Consider the following 14194-nt stretch of genomic DNA (forward strand, 5'->3'; position numbering starts at 1 on the left):
GTGGTTGCTTGTTACATAGTCTCACTTTGGCCAGAGATAGCTGATACACTGTCCATATGCTAAAGGGTTACATGGATGTGTCATGCATAAGTTTTCCTAAAAGACCGTGAGGTTTCAAACAGGAAGTTGACAGCATCTCCATCTGTTTTCATTATATTTCAGCATATTGCAGTGTATTAGTTTACCTGTTCCTGGATAGGTGCCTTTAAAGATAATTTTCTAGTTTTAAACCAAACTAATTGCCTCAAGTGGAAAGGCAGAGTTTCCTGTAAAGGTTCTTGTAGAACAACCTTAGATTGAAGGTGATAATAATAATGTACCAAGAAAACACCAAAAAGCAAACCAAAAATGGCACAAAACAAAACCCAAAATAGCCACACACACAAAAGGTAGAACAACACTTCTCTTTTCCTTAAGAGGTTAAAGTCATGATTATTTAATCAGACCTTACAAGAAGTGTGCCTTAGTATATACTGTAACTTGAAGTGCTATTCAAAGATAGCATGAAGCCTTTGCTATAGCAAGGCCTTTAAAAATGAAGCATTTAGATCTTGAAGACAAGCTTCTGCAACTTTTCTCAGCAACAGTTAAGACATGTGATACTCAGTCCAAATGTAATAAAAAATATCAAAAATGCTGCCCTGGTTTGAGTCTTTTGTGGGACCCAGAAAATGCTCTTCTTAAAGCAACCCATTCCTGTGCCTGTAAACCTATTGTATGTGGTGGGATCTTTGATTAGATTTCTTTTCATTAATTAGCTCCCATTAAGGGCCTTTGATTAGACTGTAGTACACTTTGATTGGCTTGAATTCAGTTGGGGGTTTGACTGGAGTACTTCAGTGAGGCGTAACCTAGGGTGTGTTTCGGATCTTTTGCTAGAGTCCTATATAAATGAGAGAAACATGAACAGACACAAAGTGTAAGACAGCTGCTATTTTACCCTGCCATGAGAGTGAGGACTCCAGGATGTCCTGTAGGTGCAGAAATACAGAGAAACCCGGAGAGGCTGAGAGAGAGGCCATAGGCTGGGATCAGTGGAGCAGCCAAAGCTGAAGCAATGAGGAAAGGGAGAAGCCATAGGCTTGATTGCCCACAGCTGAGCTCTGAGAGAGAGCATCTTTAGATGACACTGCCATGTAACTGATCTCTATAGCTGCAACTTGGTGAGGGAGCATCTCTTGATGATTTGGACATTTTCACAGCCTTGGAACTGTAAGCTTTGACCCCAATAAATCCCTTTTGTAAAAGCGAACCCATTTCTGGTATTTTTCCATTGTCAGCATGTATCAAACTAAAGCAAACATCTTTGAGAATTCTTTTTCTATAGTAAAAGACAAAAAGGAACACCTCATAGTGAACACACTTTTTCTTTTTTTTCATGATAATTAGTAACTGAAATTATACCCAGAAAACCATATCTTGACAAACTAAAAATGCATTTCTTTATCAGCAAATAATATTTGGGGACAGGTAAAATACATTGTTTTATATTTGAAGAAACAAGTTTTAGAAAAAAATTTCAATTTTGCTACACTGTTAGATAAAAGTACAGATATCAATAAGACATTTCAGGTTGGAGTGATTACAGGATTATCTTTCTATAATTAAATGCACAGTGCACACTGTGTGTGTGCTGAACCACTTTAGAAATTTCTCTAAATGTGCTACATTACTCCTTTAATAATAATTCTTTTAAGCACCACTGTCTAATGGAGGAGGGGGGTGGAAAAGTATGTGAAAGTAGTTATTGATGGAGCAGCCACTTCTACCAGAGTAGAATGGATTCCAGGGTCAGTTCAGGGGTTGTACCACATATTTGATGCATCCATTGCATCTGTCAGAGGTAAGGAAATATAACAACTAAGCTGAAGCCAGAAGTGCCATTGATGTAGTTAAAAAGAAAAAAGTAGTCGAATCTTTAAAACACACTACAAAGAGAAGGGGAGGGACTGTAGATATTATTTGTACCTCACAAAGGAGTATTGGTTATCTCATGGCAAAATGTTTAAAAGATTTGTCAGAATTAAAGATAAGTTAAATAAATTTTTCTTGTACAGAAAAATAAGTATGTCAAATTTACTGACTTTGTTTTCCTGCAGTGACAACGGACAGTTAATAGTACACTACCAAGCAGACATTTTTGAAGGCACAAACACATTTAATCTGCCCCTTCACGGTAAAGGTGACATTTTAACAACAAGAGAGAAACTGCTTTCCAACAGAAAATTGAGCTAAGGAAAGAGAGTTTTGAAAACAGATGTTTGGAATGTTTTATCATTCCATGATTTTGCTGCTGAAAACAATATTTTTCTCTTATAGTATCTTTCACATATGCACACCCAGAAAACTTAGAATAAAATATGTTCTAAGTTGTTTAAAAGACTGGTAAACAATTTCTTTTGAGTTTATTTGATTAAAAATTCTGAACACGTTACCTCCCAATGATTTGGTATGGATAACTGATTGGCAGCTGGGACTGTGGAAGTTTACTATCAGAATTTTAGCAGAAAAAAGATGTTCCAATGATGAGCCCTTGATACTGATGACTATGCTTATGAACCTGTGTACCTGAAATTTGAACTAGGCCTAGAGCTGCAGTATGCCTAAGTGTTACCTCCCGAGAGGCTCCAATTTGCTCAAATGTGGCCACTCTCTAAGCCAAACTGAGTATGTAAATGCATTACCTTTCCCTCAGTGTGGGACATGACTCCTGGGGATGAGCCTCCCTGACACCAAAGGATTACTACCAATCACTAGCTAGTGATGCAACTATAAAAAGGTCTTGAATAAAAGGGGGAAATGGTAAAGACAAATGAGTATAGATGGCTAAGGCTCTTCAAGAAAGAGTCAGGAGGTCATCAGAGGGGTTGTGCTTATGCACCCCTCAGCAGGATACCTGAGACAGCCAAAGTAGATACAATCCCAGGTACTGGTGCTCCTGAGGGCTATGGAGACACACAGGTTCTATGATCATGGCAGTTGGGTCTGGAGTTCAGTGCCTTGTCAGTGGGCCCTATTTTGGAATTTGTGTCTCTGAGTGTGATGGAGTTGGACTCAGATGTGAACTTTCTACACATGCCTCTTCTGTCACTTTTACTGAACCTGTGGTTGGCACTGGGGTTGGTGTATACCCAAGAGATTTCAATATCTGGACTGGCCATGTGTCAGTTGGGCCCTGAGTCTCAGCAGAGTTGCAACGCCTACTCTCCGGTTTGTTGGACTTGCACAGGCTGGGTAATAAGGAGGTGAACATGGTCAACCACCACACCAGGGAACTGAGAGGGCCTACAACTGCAAGCAGGAGAATTGCATCCATCATCCATGTGGGATCTAAGACCCCTCTCGATTTAGAGGTGGAGTGGACATCACCATTCCAGAGTCCCCAGGATAGAGGAATAAAATATGCATTAGAGTGAAGTTACTGGTATTCTACTATAGAACTATTGTGACTAGTAATGGAAGAAACTATAACACTGATGTGGAGAAAGTGGCCACGATAGTTGCTGAGGGAGGGAGAGGAAAGAAGAGATGAGATGTGGGGGCATTTTCGGGACTTGGAGTTGTCCTAAATGATATTGCAGGGACAGATGCAGGACATTATATATTCTGCCAAAACCCACTGAATGGACTGGGGGAGAGCATAAAGTACAATGTAAACTATAATCCATGTAGTGGAGCAATGCTCCAAAATACTTTCACCAAATGCAATGAATGTGCCACAATGATGAAAGAGGTTGTTGATGTAGGATGAATGGGATGTATGTGTGGGGTATGTAGGAACCTCTTATATTTTTAATGTAACATTTTTTGTGATCTATATACCTTAAAAAGAAGACAATTTAATAATAAAAAAAAGAATTTTAGCAAACGATTTGCATTACAGATTCAGAAAGTTTAACTACCTATTGCTCCTGCCAGGTGAGTCTGCAGACCTTTGTGAAGTAGCTTTTTAAACAATAGCAGTCATTAAAGACAGATAGTGACATACACTGATTTAGAACTGGACTTTTCATTTGGTGTCACAGATTTTAATAAACAAGAAAGTGTGTTCTACCCCATTGCTTTCACAGAAGTTATTGTAGTAGTAATAATATTTTAGTGAGTAAAATGTTTTTGTATCTTCGAATGAAATCTTAATCTTTCAAAATTTTCATCCTTGTATATGCTTTGTTATGTAAATGATATGCTCATCCAGCAGTAGTTATTCACATATATGTATATATCTATAAATGATCCTCATTATTTGTGGATTCCACATTTGTGAATTTGCCTACTCTCTAAAATTTATTTGTAACCCCCAAATCAATATTCATGGTGTTTTCATGGATATCTACAGATGTGCAGAATGGTGAAAAATTTGAGTCAGCTGACAGTCAAGTCTACAGCTGAAGTAAAAAAATATCATTTTTCTGCCTTCTTTTTGGGGCTTTTTCATGGTGTATTTAGTGCTGCATTTTTGTGCATTTTGCTGGTGATTTTGTTTAAAATGGCTCCAAGTGTGGACATAACCATCCCAGGGTCCACAGAATGGAGGACTACAGTATGGATAAAGTGGACCTACTGATACTCTATTCTGGAACTAATGTGATTAGTAATGGAAGTAAATGTAGCACTGAGATGGAGAAAGTGGCCATGGTAGCTGCTGAGGGTGGGGAGAGGGAAGAAGAGATGTGATGTGGGAGTATTTTCAGGACTTGGAGTTGTCCTGGGTGGTACTGCAGGGACAGTTACTGGACATTGTATGTCCTCCCATGGCTCTCTGGGTGGACTGGGGGAGAGAGTAAACTATAATGTGGACTATTGACCATGTGGTGCAGCAGTGCTCAGCGATGTATTCACCAAGTGCAATGAATGTCCCATGATGATGGAGGAGGTTGTTGTTATGAGAGGAGTGGGGTGAGGGGGTGGGGATATATGGAGACCTCATACTTTTTGAATATAACATTAAAAAAAAGAGAGAAAGAAAGAAAAAATAAAATAAAATAAAATGGCTTCAAGTGTAGTGCTGAAGTGCTATCCAGTGTTTCCAGGTGCAAGAAGGCTGAAACACCCCTTAAAGAGAAAATATCTTTGCTAGATCAGCTTTGCTTAGGTGTGAGTTATAGCACTGGGGGGCCTAGAGTTCTGTGTCAATGAAGAAATACCTTATTTAGTGAGCTCTGATTACCTGCCCTCCCTGTGCTATTTAGGATTACACTTGCTACATTTATGTTCAGAGGCTTTGCTTTAAACTTTCTTTAATTTAAATTAAACACAAAAGCACATGGTTTAAGAATGCTGTTCTGAAACAGGTAAAAAAATGATTCCTTCCTCTGAACTTTGGATGCTGTATTCTCATTTTTATGTAACTACATTTATCGGTTGCTTTTCTCTTTAGGAGGCCAAGAGTCCAGATGGCCCCTTCTTCCCTTCCTCTGGCTGCCAGGACTTGAGTATGACCTAAGCCTGGTCCTTTGATGCTCCTTCCCAGGATGTACGGCAGGAGAGGGACAGATGCAGGTACACACGCAGGTCAAGTTTAGAGGCAATGGCAGCACAAGGGGTGCCCGGGTGGCAGTGTCTGTGTTTGACAGAAGAGGCAATGATGGCCTGGCCATTCGCGTTAGGTTGTTAGTGGAGTGGTTCTTGGCCATGTCCTTCACTGCCCAAGGCATGGCGTTGTTGGGGATCAAGCCAATCTCATGTCATGGAAGATGGGAACTTGGACGGGCAGTCTCCAGACCTGCAGAAAGCCAGGACCTGGGATGAGTTGACCAACTGGATGAACTACCTGGCATTTTGAGTTTGAACTAAGGATGCCAAGACCCAGGCCAGGAAAAATTCCCTGGGTGTCTGCTGTGATGGCCTCTACGGCTGATTTCCAGGGGCTGCATCCCGGGATAGTGCTGTGGGGCTGGGGTGGGGCATTGCCCATGTGTTTACCCCCTGGGGCCCACACACTATCCCCGGGCTGGTCTGGGAGGGTGTCCGCTGTGTTTCTGGCTGCAGCTCTTCTCCTTGCCCGATCCTAAGCCCCGTTGTCTTTCTGGCAATTCTGTGTGCTCCCAAATGTGTTCTCAGTGAATTTATTTTCACTTAAATCAGCCAGAGGCATTTTCTGTAGCTTTTAAGTAACAGCCTGACTGATGAACTCTGGAGTCTGTTCTTTAGGTCTCTGGATCTGCAGTTCTGCCCCCTTTCAGCTTTTATCCCCAAGCCATCTGTCAAGTCTACGTTCCCTGTTTTGCTCAAGAGAATCACGCTTGCTTTCCATTTACTGCAGCCAAGATCCTTGACCAATGCCCTATGTTTTGCATGAACTCTGATGTTTCCACTGCTTACTTCTAAGGTAAAAGGTCGATCCAGGCCTGGTGTTTTCTCATTAGCCAGTGGATCAATTTACTTGGATTGTTTCACCATTTATTTCGCTGCAGTTAGAGTCCTCATCTCAGGTCTTAAGGTTGGCCTAGGAGCCCCCAGGCACATTTTCTGGTATTTAGCAACGATTTATTTAGTGCAAATCTGTTGAACTAAGAACTCTCTTGGTTCCATTTATTTGTTATTTGCTACAAAGAGGGAAATTTATTCCTGGGTAGTATGAATCTGAATGTAGCATTGGTTCTAGAAAAGAGGAGTGAAGAGCTCCTCCTCGCCTCTTCTCCCCTCCAACCCCAACTCAGTGCCCGTCGTTTCCTGCTCTCAGTGCTCGTTGAAACGGGGCCCTGCCTGTGGTGGACCTTGCTGCGACAGCTACCAAACTTTAACACCCACCCATTTATACTTACGTGGCTGGGAATTAGGATTGTTGGACTAAACTCTCCAGAAAAAAAGCTACAGATGTGGAGAGGAAGCCATTTGGTTCATGCCTGGCAGCCTCAGAGGACAGCTCCTTCGTGGTTGTGGCCGCCCGCTGGCCCTCACAAGCCTCTTCTTTTTGAGGAAGAAGTGTGCAGTGGGGTTGGGTGGATATGAATCTTTCTTTATCTTCTTTGGCCGATGGAGAATCTTCTGGGCATCTGGCAGATGTTTACCTAAATTACCATTTCAATTTCTGTTGAAATTCTTCTATATTGAGTATTTTAGGAATAGTTAATAAAAGGTGGAATAGAGCATTAGATGTCTCTAGATTTGTATTGGCATAGTTTGTTGCATATTTCTGGGAAGAATTTTGAGCACTTTGAGAACCTAATATTGCTACCTCAGAGAAAGATCTTATATAAGGAACTTTTAGTAGAATAATGGAAGCTAAGTGCTAAGTTAGGTAATAATCTGGAAAAAAATCTTTATACCAAAATAAGAATTCCAGATGTATTGAATACTTAATTTAAAAATGGAAAGATAAAAGAACTAGAAGGAAACATGAAATGAACTTTTAAAATCTAAAAATAGAAAAGACATAGAAAGGACATCACAAAATCCAGAAGTATTAAGAGAAAATATGGATAAATATGTCTCTATAGAAACAGAATGATTTTATAAACACACAAGAGAAATGAAAAACTGGAAAATATATTTGTAAAACATGATAAAGGGGCACATTCAGTAATATGTAAAGAGTATTTATTAATCAATCAGAACCTGAACCTCAACTTCGCTCCTCCTCCCAATAGATTACGTACATGAGAAATAGTCCAAAAAAGGGGGGTAAATGTTGCCTTTAAACGTGTAGGAAAATGGTCAACTTCATCCATAATGAAACAAATGTAGATTTAAACAATGAGAGGGTGCAGTTGCCAGACTCATGAAGTGCCACAGGTTTTGGACTAATAGTGAGGTTAGGTAGCCTTATTAAAAAAAAGCAAGGGTGAGTACTATCCCCCTCCCAGCATCTTTGTCCCATTGGAAGATGACTTCCTCAGCAGACAGCTTCCTGGTGTGTGTAGAAGCACTAAGACATGGGGTCACCCTGGCTCTCTTCCATGCTTCTGTATTCAAAGTGGCCGGAGGTCTGCCTGCTGCTCCCAGCGCCCCTGTTCAGGTGCAGCCAATCCTGCTAGGCAGACCTAGCATTTCATAGCCTGTCCAACACAGGACCTTGAGTTCAGCCCAGGTCTGCAGCTGACTGTTACCTCTCCGATTGTGACATCAACAAGCAAAAGGCCTCACTGTGCTGAGTGAGGGGGACCTGGAACTACTCTCATACATTGTTAGTAGTTATTTGGGAGGGCAAGTTGGCTACATCTATGAAAAAATGTACATGCATATTTCCTTAAACTTAGCAATTTCTTTTTTTTTTTTTTTTTTTTTAAAGATTTATTTATTTATTTAATTCCCCTCCCCTCCCCTGGCTGTCTGTTCTTGGTGTCTATTTGCTGCATCTTGTTTCTTTGTCCGCTTCTGTTGTCGTCAGCGGCACGGGAAGTGTGGGCGGCGCCATTCCTGGGCAGGCTGCTCTTTCTTTTCACGCTGGGCGGCTCTCCTCACGGGCGCACTCCTTGCGCGTGGGGCTCCCCCACGCGGGGGACACCCTTGCGTGGCACGGCACTCCTTGCGCGCATCAGCACTGTGCATGGCCAGCTCCACAAGGGTCAAGGAGGCCCGGGGTTTGAACCGCGGACCTCCCATATGGTAGACGGACGCCCTAACCACTGGGCCAAAGTCCGTTTTCCAAACTTAGCAATTTCAATGATAGGAATTGGCCCTACTGATACACCAAGGAAATCCACAAGAACCTGGACTACAACCGTGTTTATAGATGGGGAATAATGAGAATTACCTAAATGTTCAATAGAGGTCTAATGAAATAAAATATAGCAAATAAATCCAGAAAATACTATGTAGCCTTTAAAAAGTGAGAGGCAGATCTATAGACATGATATGAAACATCGCAGGGCTATATTATGGGGGAAAAGCCAAAGAACAGTATGTGTAGAATCCACCTTTTGTAAGAAAGGGGTTACATATACCGATGGGCTGGTGTTAGGGGAAAGAATGGCAAGAAAACCACAGCTGTTTTTAAGAGAAGGACAGGGAAGAGAAAAAGATTAACTTTTCACTTGATGCCCTTCTGTACTCTGTGGGCCTCCCCCCCCTTTTTTAAAGTCATGTGTATGTATTAACTATTCAAAAAATAAAAATATAATAAATGTATGCATTGAAAAAGAGTTATTGGCTTAGGGTTACTGTGGCTGATGAGAAAAAAAAGGCACATCTTTTTTTGAATGAAATAAAATATTTAACTTATTTTTTAAAAAAGGAGGAGATATAAAACTATTGTCAAAAAAGAGAATGATTCTACTTCCATTCAGTTGAATTACCCTGATGATATTGTATGCTGAAGCTCTATGATGAAACCATTAGTAGGTAACATTCTTGGTGAGTAGACTTAAAGCACAGCCAATCACCTCTTTCTCCAAGCCCTTACCTCCTTTTTCCTTCTTACCCCATGGCTGTCTGGGCCCTGGGCCCAACCCCATCGCCACCTTCCAGTACTTCCCTCATTTGCTCTCCTGGCTCTTCCACTGGGTATTGTTGAGTATGATTTTCTCCTTAAAGTGATCTCATTCCCTGGCTTCTATGGTACTGTTTCAGAACCTCCTACCTCATTAATTCTCCATCCTCCACTGATCGTCTTCACCCCAAGGCACTTACCTTAAGTTATGCTTTGACGGTTTCATCTCTTACATTATCTTGAGAGCCTCCACTTAGTCCAGTCTGCTTCTCGAGGTCGCACCTGTCTCAGAAGAGGTTCTACAGGTCACTCAGGTAAACGTTTAAAGCATGCGCCTGCATACGACTTGCCTTCTGGAGGTTGAAGTCTGAACTCCTAGTAGCATTTAAGAGCCCTCTCTCTGGTCCCATTTCTCATTCCCACCTCCTGCACAGCCCGCCTTGCTACTCAAGTACTCTTGGTTGCGGATGAAGAAATCCAGCTGGAGCTTGTGTTCCCTAAAAAGGGACTTGGTTGGAAGGAGCCTGTGGCAGCTCCTGAAGCAATGGAGCCTTGGGAGTTCAGGGGCACGGCCGGCCTCAGGAAAAAGCCTGGGTGGTGTTGGGGCGTCCCCTGCACCTCTCCTTGACTGCTGCTCTTTGAGGGTTGACATCTTGCTTATCTGTTCAGCAGCATGATCTTCTTCCCATGGTAGGAAATGGACATGAACAGCTCCCGAGTGTCTGCTCTTACTGCTTCAGTCACTAAAGAGAAATGGATGCGCTCTACCTCAAGTCCAAAAATCCCAGAGCCCACGGCCCAGCTCAGTCTAGACGGGGAGACTCAGGAGGAACACGGCAGCTTCCTCACAAACTCCACAGATGGGGTGGGGAAGAGCAGTTCCCAAGAGGGCAGCCTTTGCCTCCAGATGTGCAGGTCCCTTAGCGTCCCTCACTCTACCAGGGCTCTGGAGCACTTGGCTCCTTCTGCCTGGACTCCCTCTGCCCAGTGAAGCTTTCTGAATAAGTCCCTCCCTGACACGTGCAAATCCAGAGGTGGTTCCTGTTTCCCCATCCTGAACGTGCCGTGGCTGGCACCCACCGCCCTGTCTCATGAAATGTCAGCTTACAAGTCCGTCTGAACCAGCAGTCCAGGCACCCTTCCTAGTCTCTCTCTCTCGTGCCTTGTTCTGTTGTCGTGTAATAGAGGTCTGTTGGATGAAGGGGGGTGGAGGGAAGGGCTTATCCCCTGGCCTTGGCCTGTGTGGACTGGCCTGGTGCGTAACTGTCCCTTTCTCTGTAGGATCTACATCTTGCGTGGCACGGTGATTCCTGTGTGCCGAGGACAATGTGATTCCTGCCTTAGAGAGTGCAGGTGGGGGAGGTAGGAGTGCCTGGAGTCATCCTGGGAAGAGCTGAGCGGATCTGAAGCCCTCAGAACTTCTCCAGAGTTCCCTCCGCTGGGGCCCGATTTCTATTAAAGTCACACCCAGTTCCCATGAAATAGGCCTTTGAGATAACGATTCCCCTCTCTTGTTTCACAGGAAAGATTTCCTGCTAAAAATGCATCCAGTTTAGCAGCTGCTTTTGCAAAGCCTTCCTCCAACCTTGGGCATCCCAGCCAGTCTGGAGGCCTGGTGCCTGCTCTGGAGTGCTCTCACTTCCTTTGTTTGGACTGTAAGTACTGCCAGGACCTTATCCAGTTCTTGCTCAGGTGGCCCTCTGTTAGTAACATCAGCTCACCTTTAAGGCTAAAAACCGTTGCAGAAACAGGACTCTGTGGAACAGACCAAATTCTTGCCCCAAACCAAGAACCTCAGGGGAAGAGTTGAGGCAGGGTGAGGGTCACCCACAAAAATGACTCTGATTCCAGACTAGCTTGGGTCCAAAAAGAAATTAGGACAGTAGCAAAATCAACAGGGCCCCAAATAATTGGGAGGTGTGGAGGACAGTGGTTAATCAGAAGTATTGTGGAAACAAAGGCTGCGTGGTTCCCAAGCTCCTCCAGCCTCCAGCCCCGCTCCTTGCTTCCTCAGCCATCTGACTTTGTGTGCTAAACTGTCTCTGGCAGACAAATGCCAAGGGAGGGGCTCTGGATGGCCCCACCTGGGATTTAGGCTTAAGTCCCATCTCCCCAAGTCTTGGCCAGAGGCTGTGTCCTGCAGCCATCCCTCAGGGACGCTTTCATTTGAGAGCTGATACAACCAGGGTGTGGGGCTGGCATTCTGGACCCCTTCCCCTTCTCCAGTATTACCCTTCACGGCAGGTGATGCCCGATGTGCAGACCCGAATCCCAGCAGGCAGTCGGCCACTTCTCTTCCTTACTCTCCAAGGCCTTTCAATCTGACCTAAGAGATGTTTCTGGGATCCATTTCTGGTGGCCCCAGTGCAAACCCTGCTCCGTTTTTACCCCACTGACTGCAGTAACAGCCCTCCTGGCTCCACCGGGGGCTTTTCTCCACCCTTCCATCCATCCATCCATCCTCCTCACTGTCAGCCCAGCCAATTGCTGAACTGCCCACTGCGCGCTCCCCCTCCAAACTGCCCACTGCGCGGGCTCCCCTCGGCTGGCCTACACTGCCTCTGCGTGTGTCCGAGTGTCCGGTGTTGAGTGGCTCTGCAGAGTCTACCCTGTTCTTGCTCTCGGAGCGTCCATTGGTCCCTCCAGGCTTCTGTGTGCGGAGCGTGTCCAGGTCCAGCCCTGACATCCCGTGTCTGGGCCTTGCAGGGCTAAAGGGCTGGGTGCTGCTTTTGTTCCTGCGCACGCCTGAGCACCCCATGTCGGCGTGACTGAGGTGTGCAGTGCGCGCTCCGCCGAGCATTGGCGTGTGCAATTCTGGGTGCGCATGTGCGCGCTCGTGCCCCTTGCCAGCCTGCGTGGTCTCTGCGCGGCGTTGCTCCGCTGAGCCCGTCTGTCTGGGCGCGTGAATATTGCTGTTGATTGGGAATGAGCCAGGAAGGAGCGGGTGAAGGACTTCGTTTCATGGCCCGGTAGCTCAGATGAGGGCTCTGTTCCTGCCGGGTGCGTGGTGGCCGCGTCCTGGAGGGCTCTGTTCCTGCCGGGTGCGTGGTGGCCGCGTCCTGGGGAGCCAGGTCTCCCCACCGGCTGCCAAGGGGGCTCCCCGCAGGTGCTTCTAGGGCAAGCCTGCCCTCCTTTCTCTGCTGCTCCTGAGATTTACTTAGCCAGGGAGGCGTGGAGACCACGTTCCAGCCACGGAAGTTTGGACAGGGAGGAGTGTCGCGGCGTTAAGGGCACGAGGGCACCAGGTCGGGGCCGGAACCGCAGCCCCGCGCTTTGTTCTCAGGGCCTCCACGTCCTGGGTCGCTGTGTAGAGGAAAGGAACAGGACAGTCCTCTCTCTCCTTCCCGCCCACAGCCAGCCACCCCAGCAGCCTGTGCGCCTGCTCCCGGACCCTCTCCTTACCCAACCACCTCACTGTCATCTTCTAATGATGCCAGGGGACCCTGAAGCAGAGAAAAAAAGTCTTTGTCAATTAGACGTTAGGGCCCAATCTCTGCTTTCCCCACCGAGTCTCTGAGTGAGGGAGAAGCAAGGCCGAGAGGGCAGAACCTTGCTGACGATACCACAGAGTCTCAGCCGCAGAGAGCAGTGACCCTAACGCTTCTAGTCCCCGATTCCCCATCGCCTGCCGTTTCCTTCACACAAAGATCTTCTGGATGACTTTTAGGTGTTGGGTGACTTCTATTATATTTAAAATCAGAAAATAACTTCCACTTACGGGACCGTGGGAGTGAAGTCGAAACTCATGCAACGAGAGTTAGGAAAAGAGCTTGCGACAGTGGCACAGAGGACTTTCATCTAGAAGGAATGGTTCTGCCTTTGAAGAGGGCAGTTGCAGGAAGGTTTGATGTAGGACAGGTATAGAGTTCTGAGACCGAGCAGCAGAGCAGCCAACTTCGACAGGCAGTGCAGTTTAGTTCGGCCATCATTTATTCGAGACCTGGCGTAGACCAGGTGCCAAGGAGGTGCCAGACATACAGAAGAAAGTAAGGCATGGTCCTGACCTTCAAAGAGCTCGCAGGCTGCTGGGGAAGACAGAAAGCAAAGAATTGCCCTGGATACAATGTAGGGTAAGAATTCGAAAGCCAGTACATGAGAATTGCTAAGGGAACCCAGAGCAAGAGATGTACTCCATCTGTTGGAAGGCAGAACACACAGAGATGGAAGGCAAAGCACAGCGTGTGGGAAACTACATACTTGTAGTCTTGGTAGAGCATAATCTACCAGTGGGGAGTGGAAGGAGGAAATTCAGAGTTTTCTAGAAACCAGATGGTAAGGCTCCTTTTTTGGTTATGTTAAAGTATTTGAAAATGGGAAGCCATTGAAAAAGTTTAAGCAGTGTGGTAAATGAGCTATATTTTTTGTTTGGATATCTTTCTCTGAGACCATGTACAGGGTTTAGAGGAACAAGATGATGTGTGGATCAATGAGGAGATGATAGTCATATTCAAGTAAGAGATGAGGAGAGCTGGAAATGGAGCAGCAGAGATGGAGAGGAAGAGATGGATTTGGAAGATGTTTGAGAGGTAAAAGATAAAGTGGAGATAGGTGGGTTGTAGAGGGGGAGGAAACACTTGGTCAATGGCGTGTGGGCTGTGTGGGTGGTGGTACCACCAACTTGGGTAAAGAACACTGAGTTTGAGAAATGTGGGGAGGTGGAGAGAGATGTGAATTCTGGACATATGTCTGAGGTCTTTTGGGTCATCCAAATGGAGATTTCAAATAATTTGTAAAAATCTGAAGTTTAGGAAAGAAGTCAAACTGGACTTAGAGATTTGGGAACATGTCATTCCTTGGGAAGATACTTAGTGTAAGATGAGCAGT

Source organism: Dasypus novemcinctus, chromosome 6 (assembly GCF_030445035.2).
Source record: "Dasypus novemcinctus isolate mDasNov1 chromosome 6, mDasNov1.1.hap2, whole genome shotgun sequence".
NCBI classification, from domain to species: Eukaryota; Metazoa; Chordata; class Mammalia; order Cingulata; family Dasypodidae; genus Dasypus; species Dasypus novemcinctus.